The sequence below is a fragment of the Stegostoma tigrinum genome, chromosome 28 (genome assembly GCF_030684315.1).
Source record: "Stegostoma tigrinum isolate sSteTig4 chromosome 28, sSteTig4.hap1, whole genome shotgun sequence".
Taxonomy (NCBI): Eukaryota; Metazoa; Chordata; class Chondrichthyes; order Orectolobiformes; family Stegostomatidae; genus Stegostoma; species Stegostoma tigrinum.
The window spans coordinates 20361768-20374790 of record NC_081381.1 but is presented as its reverse complement, the minus strand read 5'-3'; the positions used below and the strand labels follow the sequence as shown (position 1 = coordinate 20374790).

Sequence of the window (13023 nt, the reverse complement as noted above, 5' to 3'; positions counted from 1 at the left end):
GGGAACCCTGCAGCCCAATGCTATCAATGTGGACTTCACCAGCTTCAAAATCTCCCCTTCCCCCACCGCATCCCAAAACCAGCCCAGTTCGTCCCCTCCCCTCACTGCATCACACAACCAGCCCAGCTCTTCCCCTACCCCCACTGCATCCCAAAACCAGCCCAGCCTGTCTCTGCCTCCCTAACCTGTTCTTCATCTCACCCATCCCTCCCTCCCACCCCAAGACGCACCTCCATTTCCTACCTACTAACCTCATCCCACCTCCTTGACCTGTCTGTCTTCCCTGGACTGACCTATCCCCTCCCTACCTCCCCATCTATACTCTCCTCTCCACCTATATTCTTTTCTCTCCATCTTCGGTCCGCCTCCCTCTCTCTCCCTATTTATTCCAGAACCCTCACCCCATCCCCCTCTCTGATGAAGGGTCTAGGCCCGAAACGTCAGCTTTTGTGCTCCTGAGATGCTGCTTGGCCTGCTGTGTTCATCCAGCTTCACACTTTATTATCTTATAGTGATACAGTGATCTCTATTTGAAAGGTCCATGCAGTTCCTTGTATTGGTTCTCAGAACGTAGGATATGTAGGACTAGAAGTCACAGTTTAAAAAATAAGGGATAAAGGCAAAATATTGCAGATGCTGTAAATCTGAAACAAACAAACACAGAGAATACTGAAGAAACATCTATATGCAGCTGTGGAGAAAGAAACAGATTTAATATTTGGAGTCTAGTGTGATTCTTATTTGAAGAATTATGAAGAAGAGTTACACCAAACTCAAAACATTAACTCCTGTTTGTCTTTCCACAGATGCTGCCAGATCTGCAGAGTTTCTTTAGCATGCTCTGTGATTGTTTTAAAAACGAGGGGACTCCCACTTAAGATTGAAATAACATTTTCTTATTTCAGAGTGTGTCTTTGGAATTGTCTTCCCTGGAGAAGACAGGCAGGGTCACTGACAGAGTTTAAAAGTCACTCGGCAATGGTTTAGTGGCATTGTTGCTGGACTGTTAAACCAGAGACTTAGGAAGTGTTCTGGGGACCAAGATTTGAATCCCACCATGGCAGATTCAATAAATATCTGGACCTAGGAGTCTAACAGTGACCATGAATCCATTGCTGATTGTCAGAAAAATCCATCTGGTTCACTAATGTCCTTTAGGGAAGGAAATCTGCCGTCCTTACCTGGTCTGGCCTACGTGTGACTAGAGACCCACCGCAATGTAGTTGACACTTAACTGGGTAATCAAGGATGGGCAATAAATACTGCTTGGCCAGTGCCCTCATCTTGTGAATGAATGAAAAAAAGAGTACATGCCACTATGACTTACTCGATTGGGGGTGGAGATGCAGGAATGTGAAGCAAAACCTTATTGAATGGCGGAAGATGCTCTAGTGACCAAATGGTGTGCTCCTGTTGCTACTTATTACGATTTGATTTGCTGCCCATTCTAGTTGTCCTGAGAAAATGGTCTTACTGACCTGTACAGTCAACGTGATGGTGGCTGTGCTCCCATGATAGTAAAGACAGGGAGTTCCAGAATTAATAACTCAGCAACAATGCACACAGTGTGATCTGTGTCTGGCACAAATATTTTGGCTTGGAAGAGATGATGTTTCTGCAATCTTACTGCCCTGTCTTTCCTTGTGTAAGTTGCTGCAATGCATCCTTCAGGTTGAATGCAGCAGGGTCACAGTGTGCCCCTGGAAGAGGGAAAGGAATTGAGGTCAGTACACGAGCTTTAATTAGGAAAGTTTTTTTCATGAATGGCACTGAACTTTTGTTGGAGCCACACCTATCTGAGGCAAAGATAAAAATTTTATCCACTTGACACTTCCAAAAAGTGAAAATTAAGTTGGTCAAGAGCTTTACCTTGAGAACCTCCAGCAATAATCTAATGGGTCTTATGATTGGCATCTAACAACCATGAGCACCTTCCAAAGTGTCAGCTATCACTTTAACGAGAAGAGAGCTTTCCTATTGATTCCCACTGACTTCGATGCAAACCCATTACTCATTAGCGCTGCTTCTCTTTCCTTGTGATCTTTTTCAATTCTACACGAAACAACAGTGACATTAATATGATAACAGCATTTACAAAACACCATTAATAAAACAAAACAACCAAGGTGCCTCACAGACTACTATCACAACAAATTTGACACTAAACGTCAAACGTTTTTAAAGGCGGCCAAAGCCTGGCCTGCAATCTCTCGAGCCAAGGTTGATTCTTCCTTCAAGATGAATGGGTACTGAGATGTCAGTGTTCACTCTGCATTTTCAGATGGCCTACAAGCCCTGTCTTAGCCTTGTTGCTTCTCCCACAGTGAGGACAGCCATTGCTATCCAGTAGATGCATTTGAAAATTGTTGCCATGAGCAGTTTCCCTTTCCCCCTGTCTCACCCATGTCTTTCAGGAGCTGTTCTTGTTGATTGGAAGGTCCTGATGGCATTTTTGATGGTGGAGTGCCATTTTGCTGTGATGGGGCATTAGCCTTCCGTGTATTGATGCTAATAGAGCAGATGTTCTTAAAGGCTTTCCAATTGTCTTCTAACCCTTCTTAAGGGCTTGTGGTAACTGTGGCCTCTCATGCATCCCTGATTTTAACCACTTCACCATTGCTGCATGTGCCTAGAGCCCAAAGTTCTGCAATCCCTACCACACACACACACACACACACACACACACACACACACACACACACACACACACACATGCGCGCATAAACCCAAACACACACACAAACACATGCATGCATAAACCCATACACACACACACAAACACATGCGCGCATAAACCCATACACACACACACATACACACAAACACACACACACACACACACACACACACACACACACACACACACACACACACGCATAAACCCATATATATACACACAAACACACGTGCGCATAAACCCATACACACACACACACACAAACACATGCACGCATAAACCCATACACACACACACACACAAACACATGTGCGCATAAACCCATACACACACACATACAAACACATGCATGCATAAACCCATACACACACACACACAAACACATGCACACATAAACCCATACACACACACACAAACACATGCGCGCATAAACCCATACACACACAAACACATGCGCGCATAAACCCATACACACACACACACACGTGCGCGCATATACCCATACACACACACACACACACACACACACACACACACACACACCTCTGCCCCTTTACATCACCTTCCTCCTTTAAAATTCTCTTTATCAGCTGTTAGACATCTATCTAACTCTTATGTAATTGTGTTACATTCTGTTTTCTAATACTCCTATGAAGCACATTGGGACAGCTTAGTCTTTAAAGGCATTACATAAATGTGGGTGTTTTTGTTGTCACCTTCATGGTAATACAGATATGTGGTCAGAAGCTCACCTTGAGGCATTAAATATTGTTTGATGGATTGTCATACAAAGTCTGTGATCTATACACATCATAATATCAATGATTTAGATCACAAGTTTTGAAGTTGTGGCACGTTGGTTTTGGTCTACGTGTATAAGGTGGAGGGGTTTAATAATTAACTTGTCACTCTTTCTGGAACCATACTTTTGAAACAAATATATAAAAGACCAGCTCAGAGAATGACAATTGGAATTTGTATTTTGAGTGTTATGATCAAATAGAGTAAATATTGAAATACACTGGCTTGCTTTTGATATAGAAGAATCAGGAATTAAGTTGTTTTCTTTACTTGCAGGAAAAAAACCTATAAATTAGAAAGCTTTATGCTTCAGTTTTTAGAAGTCCTAGTTGTGATTAGTTGTAAAAACAGTTTCTCTTGTACAAAGAAGATAGTTGAATACAGTTAGGAAACAAATGAATCTCATGTGTAACAGTTTCAGTTTGAAAATACCAGATCAGAGGTACGAGGTCAGAAATCTGAATAGGTTCTTTGAAGCTAAGAAAGTCTAAGCTCCATTACGTAAATACTCAAGAGAGATGCTTTCAACCTCGCAAGACTGGAAATTGAAAGAAATGGTTAAACCAAACCTATAGATGTGATAGAAAAGGGAATTTTTATTGTTATTTGAGTCCTGTAAAGTGATGATGTAGGGAATACAATCATCACTTTACCATGTGTTGTGAATTTTTTAAAATTGTGCTAAATGCAAATAGCTTGGTTTGTTCTATTTTACCTCTATTTCTTTTGCATAATAGACTTCTGTTGTAATGTTCAAATTAAATCTGCAGCATTGCACATAGGTGTTCCAGTGAAAGAGCATCTTGTTAAATAAAAAAAATGCAAAACATGATCTATCAAGTAAACTTTGGTCTGCACAGTAGTATCATCAGCTGAGGTCATAACAAGTTTGGGTTCTAACATGATTTTAATTCACTGGATTTAATACAGCTCTGTCTCTTTCTATTTAACGTAACGGGTACAACGTGGTTGTGGACACAAATAAGAGACAATAAAATGTGGGGCTGGATGAACACAGCAGGCCCAGCAGCATCTCAGGAGCACAAAAGCTGACGTTTCGGGCCTAGAACCTTCATCAGAGAGGCTCTCTGATGAAGGGTCTAGGCCCGAAACGTCAACTTTTGTGCTCCTGAGATGCTGCTGGGCCTGCTATGTTCATCCAGCCTCACATTTTATTATCTTGGATTCTCCAGCATCTGCAGTTCCCATTATCACTGTGGACACAAATAGCTGTGTTATAGTGACATTTACTGCATTAATTTTAAAAATGGCTTTGAATGTTGCCAAGAGTTTTCTGGAAATGGAGGACGTAACAGTGGATTACTTGTATTTTTTGACCAAAGCTAAACTGAGAAAGTTAACAAATAAATCAAAGGTAGAAATGAAAGCAGGAACTCATAAAGATGAGTTGTTTCAAGTGATTTAGAAACTGAAGTAGGGGAATCTGAAATAGGCATGTCCCGGCTGGAATTAGCTATTGGAAAGTTAGAAACGAAAAAAAACATAAACTTGACATTGAGAAAGAACGGAAAAAGAAATGACTTGAGTTCAAAGAAAAATGGAAGATAATACAAAATAAGGAAGAAGAGCAGCACAGGGAGATGGACACTTTTTAAAAAAAAATTGAATTCCAAAAGGGTAGGAATATTAAACAACATGAGTTGGCCATGCCAACAGTTTAATGATAGAAGGAATAGGTAACTGATTAGAGGATGAATCTGATTCCAATGATGGATTTCATTTAACTAAGAGTTTTTTTTATTCATTCATAGGATGTGGGTGTCAGAATTTGTTGCCCATTCCTTGCTGCCCTTGAAAAGGTGGTAATGTGTTGCCATCTTAAACCACTGCAATCCATGTGTTGCAAGTACATCCACAGGTTTCTTAAGGAGGGAATTCTGGGATTTTGTGCAATCCCAGTGAAGAAACAGTGTTAATATTTCCAAGTTAGGATAGTAAGTGGCTTGGAGGGGAACTTGTAAGTGGTGGTGTTCCCGTGTATCTGCTGCCTCTGTCTTTCTAGACAGGAGTGGTCATGAGTTTGAAAGGTGCTGTCTACAGTTCTTTAGTGAATTTCTGTTGTGCATCTTGAGCATAGTAAATACTGCTGCAATTGGGTATTACTGGTGGTTGAACTGGATGTTTGTGGATTTGGTGCTATTTGTAACCACTACATTTATGTATTCAGTTGTGTTTCTGATCAATGGTAACTCCAGGAATTTGATCGGGGAGGACTCAGTGATTGCGCAACTATTGAATGTCAAGGGACAGTGGTTACATTTTATCTTATTGGAGATGGTAATTGTCTGCCTTTTGTATGATGTGAATGTTACTTGCCATTTGTCAGCTCAAGTCTGGATATCGTCCAGATCTTGTTGCATTTGAACACAGACTCATCCAGTATCTGAGAGGTCATAAACAGTGCTGAACATTGTGCAATCATCTGCAAACATCCCCACTTCTGACCTTATGATGGAGGGAAGGTCATTGATGAAGCCGCTGAAGATGGTTGGGCCTCGGCCAATACCCTGAGGACCGCCTGCAGAGATGTCAGGAGCAGAGATGACCGATCTCCAACAATCATGACCATCTTCTTTTGTGCCAGGTATGACGCCAACCGCTGGAAAGTTTGTCCTCTGATTCCCATTGATTCCGCTTTTGCTAGAGCTCCTTAATGGTGTAGTCAGTCAATTGCAGACCTGGTATCAAGGCGTGTCATGATCACTGCAACTCTAAAATTCAGCTCTTTTGTCCATGTTTGAAACCAAAGCTGTAATGAGATCAGGAGCTAAGTGGCCCTGGTGAAACCCAAACTGGGCATCACTGATCAGGTTATTTCTGAGCAAGTGCTGCTTAATAACACTGTTAATGTCACTTTAGTGATGATCGAGAGTAGACAATTTTTCACATCGTCCGGTAGTGAGACTGTATTATAACTGTACTGGAAGAGCTTGGCTGGGGCTTATGGCAAGTTCTGCAGCACAAGTCTTCAGTACAATTGCTGTTAAGTTGTAAGAACCCACAGCCTTTGCTATCCAGAGCCTCCAACCAATTCTTGATATCACATGGAGTGAATCAATTTGGATGGAGACTAGCATCTGTGATGATGGGGACCACTGGAGGAGGCTGAGGTGGATCATCCACTGGGCACTTCTGACCGAAGATTATTGCAAATGCTTCAGCTTCATCTTTTGCACTGATGTGTTGGGCCTTTCCACCATTGAAGATGAGGATATTTGTGGAGATTCCTCATCCTATGAGTTGCTTAATTGTCCACCACCATTAATGATTGGATGTGGCAGAACTGCAGGGCTAAGACCCAATTCATTGGCTGTGGGGTCGCTTAGCTCTCTCACTTTTTCTGCTTTTGCTGCTTGGTGTGCAATCAGTCTTGTTTGGTAACCTCAACAGGTTGACACCTGGTCTGGTCTTGCTACCTAAATTTACAGAGGGGGTGTCAAAAGGTATTTTCTCTCATTAGAAAAGGTAGCCGAAAGAATGATGTGACCAAAGGATCACTGAAGGATATTCAGACTTTAATGTTACAGGATATTTTGACAGTCACAGCTCTGACAGTGTATCAGAGATAATGGGAACTGCAGATGCTGGAGAATCCAAGATAATAAAGTGTGAAGCTGGATGAACACATGCTGCTTGGCCTGCTGTGTTCATCCAGCTTCACACTTTATTATCTCTGACAGTGTATGCCAGTTTGTCAGAAAACAATCACCAGAGTACAAAACTGTCAGAAAAGCAATACTCAATGGTAATGAGTTTGTCCATGAAGACCATCAATTAAAACTGAAGACTACAAGAAACAAATCTGATCAGACATTTGTCAAATTTGCAAGGGGGAAAGAAATGCTGTGGGATCGATGGTTTGGACCATTCAGGGTGGAGAAAGATTTTGAAAATGTGAGGGCAATTTTAATCATTGAAAAGCTCAGAAATAGCATTCCTGCAAATGAATACATTTATTGGGATGAATATCATGTATTAAACTGTTAAAAATGAAAGAGGCAGCTGTTCTTCCAGGTATATATGGTATCTATGCTAATGTGTTCATATTGTAATAAGACTGGACTTACCAAAGCTAGAAGGGATCGCAGTAAAGGAAGGTCTGTAGAATCTTCAGAAAAGGGACATCAGGAAAGGAAACATATAATAAACTACAGCAGTAGTACAAAGGGAACTTTTTTTAGAATATACAAAGAAGGGAGCGAAAGTTCAGGACAGTCAAGAAAATTATTTTTCAAAATATTAACATGGAGAAGAAGACTATTGGAGGCTCTGCACATCCTATTTCATGTTCTTTATACTTCAAATCAAGAAGATAACCCACTAAAGATATTGAGAAACACTGGATAGTGTCAGTCACTGATGTTGGGAACGGCATTATTTGTCTTTCAGATGGATCAACGAAGGAACAAGTATTATTTGAAGACATACTTGGAGGATACAAATCAGTCTGATTTTTGCATCTAATAAGTGAGAAATTACAGCAAGTGTAGTGAAACAAATTCCCACTGAAGTCGCTGGCTTTATTTTCAGAAATGATTGGCTATGTTCAATGATATCACTGAGGTTATTGGAACTGCCAGTGGAGGCAAAAGAAGCTGAAATGTTTCTGAGGAGTATGTCAGATTGTTTCTTGCCTGTGCTGTGACTAGATCTCAGGCCCATAGAATTAGATAGGAAGCAAAGGAGTCTATGAAACAGAAAGATCATTTGGAATTTCAATTATTACATTTTTGAAAATTTAACTACAGAAAGATGAAGGTAAGAGAATGAGGTTGAGACTTTTAACACATCTTTAATAGAAATGTAACAAATTGGTTCAGAATCAGAAGTCTACACGGGAATTGAATCGAAAATAATACTCGTGTATTATTATTTGATAAACAAAGTACAATGAGGAAAAGAAGACCACCTGTTGGGAGTTGGTGGCAGTGGTCCAACTGAATATTGTAAGAGAATTTTACAGTTAGAAATGCCTATGACAGGTCACTTGGATAGTAGGAGAACAGGCTAAAATGTTAAAATATTTTTATTGGTCAGGATTACATAAAGATGCAATCAAGTTTTGCCAGACATGCTACACATCTTAGGTGGTAGGAAAATGCCAACCCTCAATTATACCTGTGCCTTTAATTCTGATACCAGTTTTTGAAGAACTATTTAGCAGGGTCTTACAGATTGTTTGAGCCCCTACCTAGAAACAGGGGTAGGAACAAATAGATATAACACAGTGTGGAGCTGGAGGAGCATTTCTGAAGAAGGGTTCTGACCCAAAACATCAATTTTCCTGCTCCCCTGATGCTTCCTGGCCTGATGTGGTCCTCCAACTCCACACTGTGTTATATCTATTTGTTCCACCCCCGCTCCTCCAACTCCACACTCTGTTATCTCTGACTCCAGCATTGGCAGTTCTTACTATCTCCATAAGAAAAAAATATATTTCAATGATTATGGATCCTTCCACAGGCTTTCTTGAAATAGTGCCCTGATGAAAAATTACTACAAAAATGGTAGTAAAAACATCTGTTCATTTTTTGTAACAAGGTACGGGGGGATTACACAAAGAAATAAAATCAGATTGAAGTTAAAATTTTATATCACATGTATTCAAAGAAATGGAGACTGGTTTGAGAAATCAAAAATATTACATCTTCTATTTAGCATCCACAGTCTCGAGGTACATTAAAAACATCACATCAAACTTTAAAGGCCCATGATTTGAGCTCATTGTCAAATATGCCCTAATGATTGGGATATGGGAATTCCTTTGTTACTGTTTGCTATTTGGGATACCCCTAATGAGTCCAAAGGCTATAATCCTTTAGATCAAGCGCTTGGGTATGAAGTAAATGGACTACTTAAATTGATTGAAGAAAAGTTGATAAAGCAAAGCTCAGAGACTATAATTCTAGCCTATATTTTTAGTTTGAGAGAAACTGACCAAAGCATGACAGTTGTTGAAAAAGCATTTGAATAAATGCTGAACCAACAATTGAAACTGCAACTGATAGAATTGTCAAAGTTTGAAATTTTGTTGCTGAAAACAGAGTGTTATAATTGCTACCCATCTCTGGGTGATTTAATAAAAGCAAGATTCACTTTATCAACTCAAAACGGAACTCAATTATGTAAATTATACAGTGAGTACTCCAAACAGAAGGAAGAATGAGTGAGTGTATCATGTTAACATGTTAAAGAGATATTATGACGGGGATGATAGGAGAAAAGAGCACTTGTGATATTAAATGAAGGAGAGAGTAAAACAGAAACATCAGAATAACTAGATAATGAATCAGAAATTGAAAATTCAAACGTTCATGCTCGTGCAATCAGATTGGATAATACAGGTGTTTAAAAGGTTAGAAAAGACAATATTTTGTTTTACAGAAAGCTATAAAAGTAATTTGTAAAGGCTATTGCAGAATCGTAAGTCAATTAGAGTGAACTGGTCAAGAAAATCATTTTTTGATGTTCATGATGTTAATGTAGAGCCTGCTTTGTTTTTATGGACTCAATGCAGAGGTATTAGCTCTAGTGAGAGAAGCGATTAAGTTCAGGATGGACAATGACATTATTGAACCAAATCATAGTAGCTAGAGCTCACCTATGTTGATAATGCCAAAGCTAGATGGGTGATAAAGAAACTGTACTGATTATTGTAAATTCAATGTTATAACAAAAGTGGACTCATATCCTATCCCGAGATTGAGAGTCTGCATTGATCAAATTGGACATGCATGATGTTAAAATGATATTGTTAAGGTTGTTGACTCTACAGCCCAAAGAAAGTTTTTTTGTAATAGATGCTCGGACTTAATCAATGTAAAATTATGCTGTTTTGAATGAGACTGAACTAGCAATGTTCCAATGGTGAACAGATAAAATCATTGAAGAGTTATGTAACTGTGATGTTTGCACAGACTCGTTTTTTTTTAGGCAAACTTAAAAAGAAAAGAAAGACTGGTCCAGAGGTAAGAGACTGTGGGATGAAAGGCAGGCAAACTGGATCGATAATTGGCTTTCATACAGGAGGGAAAGAGTGATATGAGGGTTATTTTTGTAATTGGAACCTGTAACCAAACAGGGTACCACAGGGATCAATGTTCGGACAGTTGCGGTTCATGAAGTACTAAAGATTTGGATGTGAATATAGAAGGTTTAATTAATAAGTTTTCACATGTCATAAAAATTAGGTTGATAGAGAGGATGGTCTCAGACTATAGTCTGATATTGATCAGCTGGTAAACTGAGCAGAACAATGCAGATGGAATTTAATCCTGATAATTGCGAGGTTGTACATTTTGGGAGGTTTAACATGAGAAAGATATACACAATGAACGGTAGATGCCTAGAGAATGCTGAGTAACAAAGGGGCCTGAGTGTGTAAACCCATAGGTTTCTGAAGGTGTTAGCACAGGTAAACAGCGTGATGAAGAAGGCGGAGATAATGGGAACTGCAGATGCTGGAGAATCCAAGATAGCAAAGTGTGAAGCTGGATGAACACAACAAGCCAAGCAGCATCTCAGGAGCACATGAAGAACAAGGCATACAGGATGCTTGTGTTCCTTAACAAGGGCATAGAATATAGAAGCAAGGAAGTTGTGTTACAACTTTATAAAACACTGATTAGGCTGCAGATGGATACTGTGTATACACTTCTGGTCACCACACTAATGTAAGGAAATGATTGTACTGGAGGGGATGCAGACGAGATTCACTAAGATATTGCCTGGGATGAAAAGTCTCAGTTCAGAGAAGAGATTGGATAGGCTGAGTTTGTTTTCCCTGGAGCAGAGGTGGTTGAGGGGGGATCTGATTGAGGAATACAAAATTATGAGAGGCAGAGACAGAGTAGATCTTGAGAATCCCTTCTTAAGACCAGAGTGCATATGTTTAAGTTAAGGAGCAAGTGGTTTAGAGGAGATCTGTGAAAAAAGTCACCCAGAGGGTGGTAGATATATGGCACATGCTGCCTGAGAGAGTGGTGGAGGCAGGTACTCTCACAGCATTTAAGAAGCATCTGAATGAGCACTTAAAATACCAGGGCAAAGCAGGAAGAGACCAAGTGCAGATAAATGGAAATAGAATAGTTGTTTGTTGGTCACATAGGCATGGTGGGCTGAAGGGCCAGTTTCTATGCTGTATGACTCTAGGACTGCTTGACTGAATTGTTTGATTGCCTACAAAAAGCCAATTTTATAATAGCGCTGACTAAGAGACTTATGGGACAAAACTAGGCAACACTTTAAAAAGTGCAAATGAGGGCTATGTTGTATTTTCCTGCAGTTAGGGAAAAATGCAAAATCTTATGTTATTTGCAAGTGCAAATTTTTAAGTTTCTTCCAAACTTCAATACTGTCATTATGCGCTTTAATTTTTTTTTGAAGTAAGGCAGAACATTTGCGTGAAAGCAAGAATGTCAGCGTGCCTTTGACAAGCTGAAAGCTGTGCTGACAAACTCATTGGTTTTAGATGTCGCATTCAAACTGACTGTTGATACCAGCAACATTGGTGCGGGAGTCGTTTCACTTCAAGATGATTTGACAGGAATCAGAAAGCCTGTCAGTTAACTTTCAAAGAAACTGACTGTGCATCAACAAAAATATCAACAGTTGAGATGTGTCTTATGTTGGTTCTATGATTTTGAAGACATCCCATCCATGTAGATGAAACAGTTATTTAAACAGACTGTAATCCTTTGATTTTCTTGGAAAAATTTCAAGGCAAGAACCTACAATTGTTTTGGTGGAGCTCGATTCTCCAGCTGTAAACTTTAAAATTCATCCATGTGCCTGAAAGAGCAACTGTTTTGCAGACATTATAGCCAGGGCACATATGAGGTACACCGTGTGCTGATGCTCACAGGCTTCTGTAAAATGTGGTTGCCGTGCAACTGAATGTGTGTTTAATGTAATATTATTACTGTTAATGTGACACAGAAATAGTGTTAAGCCCATTTTTGATGGATAATGAAAATACCTCAAAGGTACAGTTTTATGCTCTTTGAGGCAAGTTGTGATGTAAGATGTGTGATTTCTACATCTATATGTCACATATACATATGTGTATGTGTATGAAATATAATTTATTTTAAAGTTGGATTTTGAATGAGTGACATTTGGGGTTGGCCTATGTCTATGAGGGAGTTTAATAATTAACTTGTCAGTCTTTCTGAAGCCATAATTTTTAAATCATTAAATGTAAGAGAGCACCTTTTGGCGTGACAATGGGAATTTGTTTGCACTATGCAAACATTGAAAATCATTGGCTTGCTTTTGATTTAGAAGAATCAGCAATTGAATTATTCCCTTGCTTATGGGAAAAACCTATACATTGGAAAGTTTTAGGCTTCAGTTTTCAGAAGAATTCCATTGTAGATAAATGCAAAAACCTGTAAAAAGGAATGAGTTGATAAACAGGCTACCTCAATGTAAAGGGTTTAGTTTGAAAATCCCAAGCAGAAGTGTTTGATTAGAAATCTGAATCAGTTGACTATTTGAAAATAAAAAAGTTTAAGTCCTGTTTT

General features: G+C 39.4%; 1 protein-coding gene across 8 annotated transcripts in view; it reads right to left on the bottom strand.

The window, feature by feature from the left end:
- LOC125466501 (probable G-protein coupled receptor 153) overlaps positions 1–13023 on the bottom strand; it is a 95928-nt gene that overhangs the window by 23208 nt on the left and 59697 nt on the right. The gene's annotated exons all lie outside the window — the stretch shown is intronic.